This window comes from Lepus europaeus, chromosome X, assembly GCF_033115175.1.
Source record: "Lepus europaeus isolate LE1 chromosome X, mLepTim1.pri, whole genome shotgun sequence".
Lineage (NCBI taxonomy): Eukaryota > Metazoa > Chordata > Mammalia > Lagomorpha > Leporidae > Lepus > Lepus europaeus.
Genome location: NC_084850.1, coordinates 133634504 through 133648916, shown reverse-complemented (window position 1 = coordinate 133648916; position 14413 = coordinate 133634504). Strand labels below are relative to the sequence as shown.

Here is a 14413-nt window from a genome sequence, read left to right as displayed (position 1 = left end):
TATTCTCTTCAAGGTAGGAAACTAATTCTATTATGAAGGAATCTGTAGGATGCACAATTTAATCTTTAGACCTTATAAAAGAGATGACTAACATTTTTCTCTAATAGCATAGCCAAAATAAGAGCTTAAATAATAATCTCATAGCTAGATTTACTTCGCCATCAGTGAAGTAAACAGTAAGTAGAAAAAACCTCCCTTTCAGACCAAAGGGAAAGGAAGTTTTTAAGTGAAAATATAATTTTCCTCATGGGCATTGTCTACCTTAGAAAAACTACTACAGAACATGCCTGTGACTTTAGACTTGTAGTTCAGGCCACCGAAGATTAGAGATGGGACTTGGGCACTCCCTTGACTTGCATCCTCTGGTCTGCTTTAACACAAACCAGGAGGAAAAGAAAGCTAGGCATCAGAAGCAATGGATGGCAGGCCTATTACTGGCTGATCTGTACAGTGATCTGCCCTCAAGGAGACCCAACAGGCCAGTCCACTGCAGTGGCTTTCAATGTGGTAAGCCTGGGCTTCAGCAGAAGTCAACTTGTGAAGAGCCCTGGCAGCTCTGCCAAAAGTTGGAGCACTGGAAATGGACCTGCCCTGGAGTCGAAGGATGCCCAGGTCAGAGCCATAGATCTTACTGGCTCTAAGCTGAAAAGCCCTTCACTCAGCCCAGCTTCCAAAGTGCCCACTGCAGTTGAGGGGACGGCCAAGTAGGGTCAGCAACATTGAAGGCAGAACTGTAAATTTCTTGTTAGAGATGCCACCTGCCTTTACCCGGCCAGCTCTCCTCCCAGGCCAGCTAAGTAATGAAAGTCAACAGAGTGCCTTCCCCCAGGAGGTTCACACCTCCCTTAGGATGTACCCCATGTGAAGAGCTAGATAAGTCTGGGCCTCTTAACCCACAAGGCCTAAAGCCCAACAGATTATTATCAAGCCCCTTCTGTCAGGTTCTATTTGCCTCTCAATCAGAAAACTTAATTGTAGCTTAGACAGCACCTTTCTTAGCTCCTCTAATAATGACTCTGTCCTTTGTTCTAGACCCTGTCTAGCGCATTTGGGCCTCATTCCTTCGTAATCATAACCTCTACTCTACCACCAATGGCTCTACTCCCAACCTGTGTGTACTGATGGTCCTCTTCCCCACTTAATGCTGTATAATTGTTCAGACCTGGTAAATGCCACTCTTAGGATCATTGGTTACTATCCTCACCCTGTCTTTTATGACCTTGTCTAAATATGATCAGAGTCGGCGAACTTGCAAGGCTTCCATAGCCTTGACAACTCATGACGAGAGCCTAGGGTGATTACTGGTGCCATAAACTGGAGTGTCAATTTGTTGGGTCAACAACAGGAGCCACTGTGCACTTGCTCCTCATGTGGGATCTCTGTCCTTAATGTGCTGTACATTTTGATTTAATGCTATAACTAGTACTCAAACAGTATGTTTCACTTTGTGTTTCTATGTGGGTGCAAACTATTGAAATCTTTACTTACTATATACTAAATTGATCTTCTGTATATAAAGAGAATTGAAAATGAATCTTGATGAGATTGGAAGGGGAGAGGGAATGGGAGAGGGGAGGGTTGTGGGTGGGAGGGAAGTTATGGGAGAGGGAAGCTGTTGTAATCCATAAGCTGTACATTGGAAATTTATATTCATTAAAATAAAAGTTAAAAAAAAGAATTCTATAATAGCTCCCCCATGGTGTCTTTGCTTCCAGTCTTATTTCCTTTTTTTTTTTTTGACAGGCAGAGTGGACAGTGAGAGAGAGAGACAGAGAGAAAGGTCTTCCTTTTTTTGCCGTTGGTTCACCCTCCAATGGCCGCCGCGGTAGCGCGCTGCGGTCGGCGCACAGCGCTGTTCCGATGGCAGGAGCCAGGTGCTTCTCCTGGTCTCCCACGGGGTGCAGAGCCCAAACACTTGGGCCATCCTCCACTGCACTCCCTGGCCACAGCAGAGAGCTGGCCTGGAAGAGGGGCAACCGGGACAGGATCGGTGCCCCGACCAGGACTAGAACCCGGTGTGCTGGCGCCGCAAGGCGGAGGATTAGCCTGTTGAGCCACGGCGCCAGCCCCAGTCTTATTTCCTAAAGTCCTTCTACCTGCCCCAGAAGTCTTGACAATGTTTTTTTAGTGTATGTCAAATTCAGATACAACCGTTTGCCAGTACTCCGATGGCTCCAGTTAACATAGAATAAAATACCAAGTTTTCCCATGGCCCGCAAGACTCTGATTCAGTCCATGGCTGCCTCTCTATTTGCCTCACTTACTGCCCATCCCTGTCTCATGCCACTCCAATCTCTCTGCTGCCTTGCTGCCCCTTTACCCTGCTACACATGTCCCTGTCTCAAGACCTTTGCACTGCTGGCCCCTCTGTAAAAAATGTTCTGCCCCAGAGAATGCCATGGATCATACCTCATTTCTTTCAAATCTCTGTTCAGTTGCATCTCCCCAGAGCAACTACTCTTGGCCACTCTCTCTGAAAGAATAGTGCCATTCCTCTTGACCCTTCTCTGCACCACTAAACATAGCTATCTTTATATATCTGTTTGCTTATTCACTTTACAGCAGCTGTTTTTTAGAGTTATCTGTTGGTAGTCAGCACCACCCCCCATTCACCATGTTCTGTGCCCTCTACTCCATCACAGGGGCTGCTAATGTGAAACTACGTCTCCTGAGTTCCTTGCAGATAGTAGGCCATTCCAGTCTCCGCAAATGGGAATCACTGAGATTTAGAAGCGTGAAGTAGTCCACCCTTCTTTTTTGGCAATGGTGGGCAGATTCACAGCACAGGTGAGGCTTGGCACCACCTCCCTGCAATTCCTGACCCTATCTGCAGGGACAGGAACATTGGACTTCAATCAGCAGTAGCACTGATGTCTGTCCTCAACCCAAGAAACCTAGTGACAGAACAGGAGGTAGTTTGAGTCTGTTCTGGCTCTTCCTACCCTTCTTGTTGTTTTGTAACACTTAAATCTTGCATTAAATGCCTTGAATGCCTGGAGTGGCTTTTGCTTTCCTTTCAGAATCCTGAGACCGTACACTTAGGAGGGAAGTAGTTTATCTTGTTTGCTGTCAAATTCCAGTGTCTAGAAGAGCACCGACTACACAATGAACACTGACGAATGAATGTGAGTTGCCTGGTCCATGGGCCTCCTCTCTTTTCTCTGTGACCCTGCAGTGTCTGTGCTTCCTTGCCAGCTGTGTGTTTGGCCAAGAGGAGGCACTGCCAAGACATCACAAACTGGAAGGAAGGTCTGATTTCCTCCCTGTGGTCAATGCCAATGATAGAATTCGAGTTTTCACTTTAGGGGAATGTTCTTCTATGTTTTTCTTAATTATATATTTTTTCATCATGCTTTCTGATCACATGGCATAGGCTCCTCTGTATTTCATTCCTCTTATTTTTCCTGTCAAAAATTTGACCTCTTTTTTGTTTTAATTTCTTCTTCTGGAAACATTCCACAATTTTCTCATCTAAATTATACATTCTCTTGTTAGATATGTCTAATGTCAATAGCAACTCTAATAAGTAAATAAAACAGTTATATTTTAACAGCCTTTTGAGGTTTTATATATATATATATATGCATATTTGATATATGCAATTACTTGAGTTTGACCTAGGCATACACCTAGGAAATCGTCACCACAACCAAGGTGATGGACATATCCACCACCTCCAGAAGTTTCCTTGTGATGGTAAGGAAAATTAACGTGGGATCTTTTTAATTTTTTGTATTTTAGAGAGAGAGAGAGAGAGAGAGAGAAACACTTACATCTGTTGAATCACTCCCCAAATGCCCATAACAGCTGGGACGAAACAGGGAACTGGTAATTCAATCCTGGTCTCCCATATGAGTGGCAGGAACTCAGTGACTTGAGTTATCACTGCCGCCTCCCAGGGCCTGCATCAATAGGAAGATGGAGTCAAGAGCAAAAGCCAGGTATACAACCACTCCAATATGGACATCTTAACCAGTATTTTAATCAACATCTTAACCACTATGCTAAACACTCACATTGACCCTCTTATATTTTTAAGGCACAGCATTGTACAGCAGACCTCTAGAATTTATTCATCCTGCATAAATGAAATTTATATCCACTGAACAGCAATTTCCCATTGCCCACTCCCCCTAGCCCCTGGCAACCACTACTTTGACTCTGACTATTTTATAGACCTCACATAAGTGGAATCTTCCAGTAGTTTTCCTTCTGTGACTGGCTTATTTCACTTAACATAATGTCTTAAGGTTCATCCATGTTGTTACATATGGCAAGATTTCCTTCAAAGGTTGGATAATATACCATTGTATCTATATACACATTTTCTTTATCCTTTCGTCCATTGATGAGTATTTAGGAAGCTTCCATATATTACCTATTGTCAATAATGCTACATGAACATGGAAATGTAGACTTCTCTATGAGATCCTGATTTCAGTTCTTTAGAATATGTACCCAGGGATGGCACCGCGGCTCAATAGGCTAATCCTCCGCCTGCGGCACTGGCACACTGGGTTCTAGTCCTGGTCAGGGCGCCAGATTCTGTCTCGGTTGCCCCTCTTCCAGGCCAACTCTCTGCTGTGGCTTGGGAGTGCAGTGGAGGATGGCCCAAGTGCTTGGGCCCTGCACCCCATGGGAGACCAGGATAAGCACCTGGCTCCTGCCTTCAGATCAGCGCAGTGCGCTGGCCACGGCGGCCATTGGAGGGTGAATCAATGGCAAAGGAAGACCGTTCTCTCTGTCTCTCTCTCTCACTGTCCACTCTGCCTGTCAAAAAATAAATAAACAAATAAATAAAAATTAGAATATATACCCAGAAGTAGGGTTGCAGTGTTTTCTAATTACCAAGAAGGTCCTGGTTTTTGATAGACTCTTTTATTTAAGCTGTGTGCTCTTTTTAATAAGGGTAACACTTTTTAAATTCCTCAGACTCCTAATGAGACATTTTAAAATTCCTATTCATTTCCTATATATACACATTCATATGTAACTCTGCTCCCTGTGGATTCATTGCTATGCTAATTTGCATTTCAGAGCTTTCGGTGCTTTTAATGATTCTTTGTTGTCCATTCCTACCTATAACAGACAATATAAATTGATCAGTATCAGTGAAGGTCTCCTCAGGTATAGAGTATCACTGCTCCCCTGGCACCACTCCCTCCTACCTCCCATATTCTGTCTATGCCTTGATTCCACCTTATGTGTAGTGTGTGAGTGGGAATGCAAAATGGCCTCCCATGAACAATACACCGCTGGAGAGCAGAATAGATTCTGAAGAGGTCCCTCAATGAAGGAAGTAGGAAGCAAGTTTCCTTTTTGTTTTCTTAAAGGGTACATAAGGCTTGGCATTTGGCATAGTGATTAAGATGCTGCTTTAGATATATTCATCTGGGAGTGTCTGGGTTCAAGTCCCAACTCTGTTTCAAATTCCAGATTCCTACTAATACAAACCTGGGGAAGGCAGCAGTAATGTCTCAAATAATTTGGCTCCTGCCACCCATGTAGGAGACCTGCATTAACTTCCTGGCTCCTGGCTTCAACCTGGCCCAGCCCAGACCATGGCAGTCCTATGGGAAGTGAAACAGCAGATGGGAGTGTGTGCTGTTTCGCTCTCAAATGAATGAAAATTTAATTAATTACAAGAAAGCCAGTTTCCCTAGAGTTGAGTTCTTAAAGGATTTTCATTGTCACCAGAAAGAACCTCTTTTTTATCCTTCATCGCTCATTGTGGCCACAAGGAGTTTCCTGGACCCTTTTTTCTCTCTCATCCTAGTAAACCATTCTAGGGACCCCCAACATATCTCCACAGGTGTAGCCCCTCTGTAGGCTCTCCTCTGCCATTGGGGGGGGGTGGAATTGAGAGGTTTTCACCTCTGCTTTTCCCATCCATCCATTTCCATTTTTAAGACTTTGAGATAGTCCTCAAACCATGTGGTCTGATGGTGGCCCTCAAGCCTTTTTCAGAGCTACCATGAATTTACTAAATTCTTTAAATTATCCAACATATCAGAGAAGTTTCAAGAAAAGGTGACATTTGACCTCTTGACACAGAAGTTACAATTTAATATTTTGCTTAGTGCTTTCTTTCATAGAGTACATAAAGTAAATTATTCTTTCCTTTTTTCCTGTAAGCCTACAGAACTATGGGAAGAATGTCTCATAAACACTTAAATACTTAGTATCTCCTCCTTGTTCATTTATTTTCTCACTTGTTTTTGTTTCTTTTTGATGAGAAGTTTGGAATTCTCTATAATTTAATTTCCAAAGTTCTTTTTGCCAGGAAAAGAGTGTCATTTCTCTAGATTAATAAATAATGTACACAACTCTAATGATATTTTTCTATTAATCTTTAGCAAAGCATGAAATTCAATCTCTTCAGTGTGATAAACTTATAGAATTGATGAGCTCTGACCATGGGGCTACATAACAAGGCATATACTTCTATAAGACATTATTCTGTGTGTAGAGTTTCATATTAATTTCTAAAGTATTTGGGTTAATGATATTTCATTAAGAAGCCTTTAACAAATGCACAGTGTTCACTTTCATGGAGAGTTTAATGGAAACTTAATGGATTTATTCTATTACTTTGCTAATTTAAAAATGCTTCTTAATTAGATATTACTATTAATGGACTTATTACACACACTTCAAGGAGTCCCTCTTAGTATTCAGAATTTAACCATTAAAATTTATCAAATCACATGGAGGAAGCAAAGATGAAAACAAGGACATATTTAGATAAGCACTCTAATCTTTAAGACTGATGTTTCAAATAAATAAATGAGATGTAATAAGAAGGGAAGTTCCTCAAATATATTTGTGAATCAAAAAACTGATCATTCATCCAAATCTTTCTTTTTTATGTATGAGTTTAGTTATTCATTCGTTCATTAAACAACATTTATTTAGTATTAATAACATGTGAGCTGCTGTGATTAAAAAAAAGAAGGAAGGATTTTTAAATCAAATTAAAGTGACATAGATGGTTAAACCAAAAACCACACTGGAATGTTGTGCCAGCTACAGTGAAAGTAAGAACAGGGTGCCAAAGAGCAGAAAAGAAGGAAAACTCACCTGATATAAATGGGAAGTAAGGAAAAGGCATTCCAAAGAAGGTGACATTTGAGTTTGGTCTTAAAGGTTGACTTAATATTAACCAAGCACACAAGACTGGCCAGGATACCATAAGGAAAACAAATACTGCAACATGGAACACTGTGTGTTTTGAGAGGTTATGGTACACAGCAGGATATTGTGATAGCTTCTAGTATTGTAGTAGCAGTGAGGACACAGAAGAGGACGAATTACAGGGACAATTTCAGATAGCTTGATGTGCTTTAGGCCACTGATTATATGCAAAATAAATTTTTGAAGAAGTCTAGGGCATTTGTCAGTTTTTTGGCTTGGGTGACAGGATGTGCAGTGGTGCCATCCATCCTTGTAAGGAAGAGTCAGAATGGGTTTGTAGGGGGTAGGATGAAGACCATCTTGAGCATGCTTTTTAGGGAAGTCTACAGGCTATCCAGGTATCCCAGAGAGCTGAATATTTGACACTCTGGATATTTGACACAGTAAGAGATATGAATGGAAAATACAGTTTAGACCATTACTCCTTTACTTCAGGATGTCTCCAATTTGTCAGGATAGTACAAATTTAATTTTGTTCTTGGGAAAAAAAACCTGGCTATTTGCAAAATTCATATCTGGTAATATCACCTATCATAAAGCATGTAGACCTAGTGTGGATCACAAAGACACATCCCTAAACTAGGGTCTCCAAGGTTCTACTGAGGAATAGGCATTCCTGAAACATGGGGTATGGAAGAGGATTTACTTGGGATTGGTGTGACTGGACAACGACACATACTAGACAGAGGTCAACAGACAACAAGGAAATTGGGGGTTTAAGAACAAGTGATATGCATGAATGTGTATAATAACATTATTTGTAACAGTAAAAAAGTGGAAACAATGCAAATGCCCATCAACTGATGGATATATAGAATGTAGTATACCAATACATAGAATATTATTCACCAATTAAAAAGAGTGAAGCACTGGTACATACTATAACATGGTTGAAACCTGAAAACACGCTGAATGAAGGAAACCAGTCACAAAAGACCATATATTGCATAATTCCATTTATAAGAAATGTCCATAACAAACAAATCTATTTAGAAACAAAGTAGACAAGTAATTTCCTAGGGCTTATGAAGGGTTGGATGTTGGGAGGATATGAAAGGCAATTATTAAAGCATATGAGATTTCTTTGGGAGTGATGAAATGTTCTAAAATTGTTAGTGATGATTATTACATAACTCTGACTATACTAAAAACTATTGAATTTTATACTTACATTGTGAATTGTGATTATGTGAATTATATTTCAATAGCTACTACAAGTAAGTTTTATAGTATTATTTCATAAACAAATATTTAAATAAGCATTTACTGAGTACTTAACAAAAAGCACGTATACTAAAATTAGAACGATACAGAGAAGATTAGCATGGCCCCTGCGCGAGGATGACAGGCAAATTCGTGAAGCGTTCCATATTTTAAAAAAATACTTATAAAAAAGCAAATAATATCCATTTGATGGATTATTAAGTGGGGAAAAACGAGTTGCAGAGTAACATGTATCTCTGGAAGTTATTTTATAAAAATAAGCATGAGGGAAAGTCCTATATATGTGTATTTACATTTGTGTGTGCACATCAAATTTATGAGAGGATAAACAAATTATTTTCAAAAAAGAACAGAAATTTAGCTTTTAAAAATACATGTTAGGGGGCCGGCACTGTGCCACAGCTAGTAAAGCCCCCATCAGTAGTGCTGGAATCCCATATGGGCACCAGTTTGAGCCCCGGCTGCTCCACTTCCGATCCAGCTCTCTACTGTGGCCTAGAAAAACAATGGAAGAACGCCCAAGTTCTTGGGCCCCTGCACCTATGTGGGAAACCTGGAGGAAGCTCCTGGTTCCTGGCTTCACGCATGTGCAGCTCCGGCCATTGTGGCCACCTGGGTAGTCAGCCAGCAGGTGGAAGTCAGTCTGTCTGTCTGTCTCTCTCTCTCTCTCTCTGCCTCTCTATAACTGCCTTTCAAATAAACAAATAAATCTTTTAAAAATTACATGTTAGATTCTTAAGAAATAGGCAAGTTATTCATTTATATTTTTAAAAAGGCAATACATAAACTTGTAAAAATAAACAAAAAATGCCATTCCAAGCCTTAAACCTCCTTAAAGGAGTGATAAACTCCTGCTTTCTCTTGCCTGTCCTTCATTGAGTGCCCACTCTGGCCCTTAGCACAAGACAAAACAATTCATCCAAGTCCAACCCAACCCTGTATCCATGGATGGAAGATTCAACCATGCTTAAAATGGAGAGAGAAAAAGAAAAGAAAATCTTTATCTATCTATGTATATAGCCAGCTCAGAAGGCTGCCCATCCCACAACCAAATGTAGGATGGGTGGATGGATGGATGGGCAGACAGTTTTTTGAGACCACCTGCTTTATGCCTGGAATTTAACATCCATCCTCTAATCCATATCTTCATGAAAAACCTAGGAGGTAGGTTCTTCTCTTCAGTCAACATACAGAGAGTCTCAGATTCAAGGAAGTTGAGCAACTCACCCAACATCACATAGCTGTAAAATTTGAAAAGTGTGTCTAAGATCTAAATAAGCTTTGTGTATTAAAGAGCATTTTGTGTTCTGAGTAAAGGAACAAAACTAATCCTTGAAAATGGAAACTGGATCAAGATACTCATATATGGGGTAATAGTGTCCCTTAACAATGAGGTGGAGTCCTAATCAGAATGAAAGAGGAGGAATCTGGGAGATTCATTTCTTCAGCATGGAGGAATATAGAATGGGAATGTCAAAGAGAAAGAAGAATGATCAAGTCTGTGACATAGCCTAGAGTTCATGAAGAATTTTAGAAGCTAATGTTAAAGAGGCTGACATATTGGAGGCTTTTAAAATACCTCAGATTTTTCTCTGAGGATACTGAGATCCAAGCCAAGTTTGCAGTGAAAGCAACTTTTGTGAAAGGAATGGGCAAAAGCCCCATAGTCATGGCTGGAGCATCAGTGAAGTGTTATTTAATCGCACCTCTCAGCAGATGGGCATGAATGTAAATACCCAGTGTGTAGTGAAGTTCCAGTTAGTCCATGCTGGGCTTCGTATTGTGGCTGCACTTCCTGGGGTACTGGTCTTCTACACAGCTCTATGCTGGAGCTACCTAGTACCAGCTTGCATAGTTCTGATTGTGCACCTCTCTTCCCAACTCCACCTTCAATAATGTCACACTGGTAGTTTGGAATCATGCATGGTAGGAGCATACCAGATTTTTCTTTGCTAAAGAGTGTCTCTAGAGATGAACATTAATGGAAAGTGGTGAGAGAATCTTTGAGGAAATTTTGAGCACCTGGTAGCGATGGACCGATGAAGAGGCAGCGAGGATAATTTGATATCCATGCACCAACCTTGCCAGAGCAAGGGGATCTGGACCAAGTAAAGGGGCTCCACATAGCAGTAGCATAGGGAATAAACAACACTGTTTGTGTATTCAGATTGTGACCTGGGGCAGGAAGGAAGTGATTTTGTCAAGTGTGTGTTTGTTTCTTTTGTAAAAGATGGCATTAAAGTGCAGTCTTGAGGGTTTTTCTCCCATCTTTGGGAATACTTCTGACAGAGAGCACCCATGACAATGTCAGTGCCTGCTAGCAATTCCCAAAAGTTGCGACCAAAGACTGAGGTGGGCTCATTCACGAGACTCTGTTCTTGCTTCTTGTGGCCTCTGAGAAATGACCACTGTGTGTGGGTATTAGTAATAGTGTTACCTCATTTCTACCCTTGCTTATGAGACCTGGGGAACTTTGGGTTCTAGCTATACTGCATGCTCCTTCACATTTCATATACATTATGCAGTCATGGGGTACACAGAGCTGATTCACACTTGACTGTGGGACATGCAGCCTTCTGAGATGGCCCCGGATGATGAGATGATGACCATCTTCTAGTGTTCACATTCCTGTGTGATTTCCTCCTGTTAACTGTGGACAGGACCTAGTAATTTGCTACAAATAAAACAAATATGGCAAGTGATAGGATGTCACATCAATAATCACTCTTTTTATGTTGTTAGCTTGCACAGGTTGATAAAGCAAGCTGCCATATTGGAAATTCCCACATTGCAAGGCACTGAGAGCAACCTCAGACCAAAAGCCAGCAGGAAACTGACCCCTCAGGTCAACAGATCTTAAAGAACTTAATCCTGACAATAACCATGTGAGTGATCTTAGAAGCAGATCCTTCTCAATTTGAGCTTCATGTAAGGCCATCCTTGGTTGACACCTCAATTACAGTGTAGTAAGAATCCCAGGCCAGAGGAGCCACACACCTAAACTATACCTAAGTTCACGAGGCATATAAACTGCATATTGTTTTAAGTTGTAGAGTTTTGAGATAATGTATTATGCGGCAATAGGTAACTAACTCAGGCTGGAATGAAGGCCACAGATGTCTGTGAGTTCAGTTTCAGATGGGTACTAACACTAAATCACAAATACTCCTACAAAAAATGTATAGTTAACAGATGGCAGGCTATTAAGAAAAATAATACCCATCGATGCAAAAAGATAGCATGATAAGCAGATGGACTTTAGAAAAGTCAGGTAAACCTAATCTCAAATTCTGGTTGTCAAGCACAAGGTAAGGCCAAGGCCTGCCACATCATTTGGCCAGTAAAGAAACATGAATACTTTTTACATTCAGACAAGTCATTACATCGACGGTGAGAAGGAGAAGAGGCAAAGATGCCAGCTTCCCATGGCTCTTGTGCAGAGAAACATTGAAACAAAAGGGGCTACATGACTGCAACACAAATTTTTGGACATTTTCGTGTCTACAGACAAGATCATTCAGCATTGCCATCAGTTATTTACAGGTTAGAGTTGGAAATTAACTTCTGTAAGATCAGAAGCAGGTGAAGGGGAAGGTAAATAGTTTTCCACTGACATACAAATTTTTCCTTACACCATCCTCATTGAATACTAACCATAATGATACAAGGGTGGTGACATCAGCAGTAGCATTTTGTAAAGAAGAAAAAGAAAGTACCCAGAAGTTAAACTGAGCCTAAGATCACACAAGGTGAGCAGTAGGGCCAGACTTTGGACAAGGTCCATGCTGTGCAGCACCATTTTCTCTTGCCTCTCTGTAGCAAGCTCATTAGGTGGGTTGAACAAAGGTTCTGAGGAAGGAACTATTGAAAAGTGGGGGGCCTGGTACTGTGGCTCACTTGGCTAATCCTCCGCCTGTGGCACCGGCATCCCATGTGGACGCTGGGTTCTAGTCCCGGTTGCTCCTCTTCCAGTCCAGCTCTCTGCTATGGCCCAGGAAGGCAGTGGAGGATGGCCCAAGTCCTTGGGCCCTGCACCCTCATAGGAGACCAGGAGAAGCACCTGGCTCCTGGCTTCGCAGTGCCAGCCATAGTGGCCACTTGGGGGGTGAACCAACGGAGGGAAGACCTTTCTCTCTCTCTCTCTCTCTCTCTCTCTCTCTCTCTCTCACTGTCTGTAACTCTGTCAAATAAATAAATAAAAATCTAAAAAAAAAAAGAAAAGAAAAGTGGGAAGCTCGCAACTAATAAGGTCAGGGGCTCTAGAGAACTGAGAAAGGATGAAAGACACGTGATCGGGTTTTCTTTACCTTCCAGAAGTAATTATGCTTGTTTTCTATGAAGAGAAAAGAAATTAAAGCAAAATTTAAAAAAAAGCTTCTGTGCAAGGCAATGTTTTCTTCCTTATGTAGATAAGAAAAGCAAGACAGCACAGGTGCTGTTCCTGAGATGTTGGCGACTTGGGGGATGGCCCAACAGACTGCTAAGAACATTTGTCATGTGGCAGCCACAAACAAGTGCCAGGACTGAGGAAAAATAAGAGGAATGAAATAAAGAGGAGCCTATGCCATGTGATCAGAAAGCATGGAGAAAAAAATATAATTAAGAAAAACATAGAAGAACATTCCCCTAAAGTGAAAAGTCGAATTCTATCATTGGCATTGACCACAGGGACATTTTTGTTTTTATTTGACAGGTAGAGTCATAGACAGTGAGAGAGAGAGAGACAGAGAGAAAGGTCTTCCTTCTGTTGGTTCACTCTCCAAATGGCGGCTACGACCAGTGCTGCGCCGATCTGAAACCAGGAGCCAGGTGCTTCCTCCTGGTTTCCCATGTGGGTGCAGGGCCCAAGCACTTGGGCCATCCTCCACTGCACTCCCAGGCCACAGCAGAGAGCTGGACTGGAAGAGGAGCAACTGGGACAGAATCCGGTGCCCATATGGGATGCTGGCACCACAGGCGGAGGATTAACCAAGTGAGCCACATCGCCGGCCCCACTTGGGACATTTGACATTGCAGAATTTCTGGTTGCTACAGCTGGAGAGGGAAGAGCTGCTGGCATCTAGGGAGTTGAGGACAATGATGCTGCCAAGCATCCTACAATGCACAGAACAGTCCCCACAATAATAAAGAATGGTTGGGAAGCCCTGTCCTAGAGGAAAAAGTGTGCTGGGTCACTGACTCCAACACCATCTCCAGGAAAAGGGCATAGGGGAGATGGCGATCAAATTTTTTTTTTTAAGTATAGAAGCAAGTGTAACCCACGCCATCCTTTTGTGAAATGGGTTCCTCAGAACAGCTAACAACATGAATCAATGGTATCTTGAATTGGTTTCTGTCTTATTTGATGGGATTTATGTGTCTTCTAGAAAACTCAGGCATCTGACACACAGCTGGAACCAAAAAGTGAGAATCATGCTACGAAATGTGGAGTCCAAACACCTTTCTTCTTAGGCCTGCATCATCCTCAATCAACAGTTAGGATCATCAGACCCCTTGCAGAATGTCTGGACATCCATTTTTATGGTTTCTGAGTAGACAGAAATTTGGAAAACCTGAGGTGCTTCATTATTTAGCAGCAAAATTGATTCACTGAGTGCCTACAAGCATAACCACTTTAACTTAATAGGTACATTAGTATAATTTGAACTGCATAATAGCAAAGCCAAAGAGCCATTCAGTCATTGACAGATCTAAACAAGCCCAAGAAATTTAAAAAAGAGCACTCTCCTCAGAATAAAATTCAAACATGTGTCAGAGCAGTAAAATAATCTTAACAGCAAAAGACTCCTCTGTACCAATATAGAAAAGAGAGGGAATATGCTTTCTTAAAGAGTAAGCATTATCAGATTTACATGCATGGAAGCCAGCTCAAAAGTACCTACAAAGTCTGGACAGAATTTGATACAAGTTTCTACAGTGAGGTAGAAGAAAGAATAATTCAATCTCTTATGTCTTTGACAAATAAACGGATTCAGCTTGTGGTAGTCTCCTGTGT

At 41.5% G+C, this 14413-nt stretch overlaps 1 non-coding gene across 1 annotated transcript; it reads left to right on the top strand.

Annotated features, from left to right (window-relative positions):
* The first annotated feature begins 8464 nt into the window (after window positions 1–8464).
* Window positions 8465–8570, top strand: LOC133753860 (U6 spliceosomal RNA). Its single transcript, XR_009865101.1, has one exon. It is a non-coding gene; the product is annotated as a U6 spliceosomal RNA (small nuclear RNA).
* Window positions 8571–14413: the final 5843 nt, after the last annotated feature.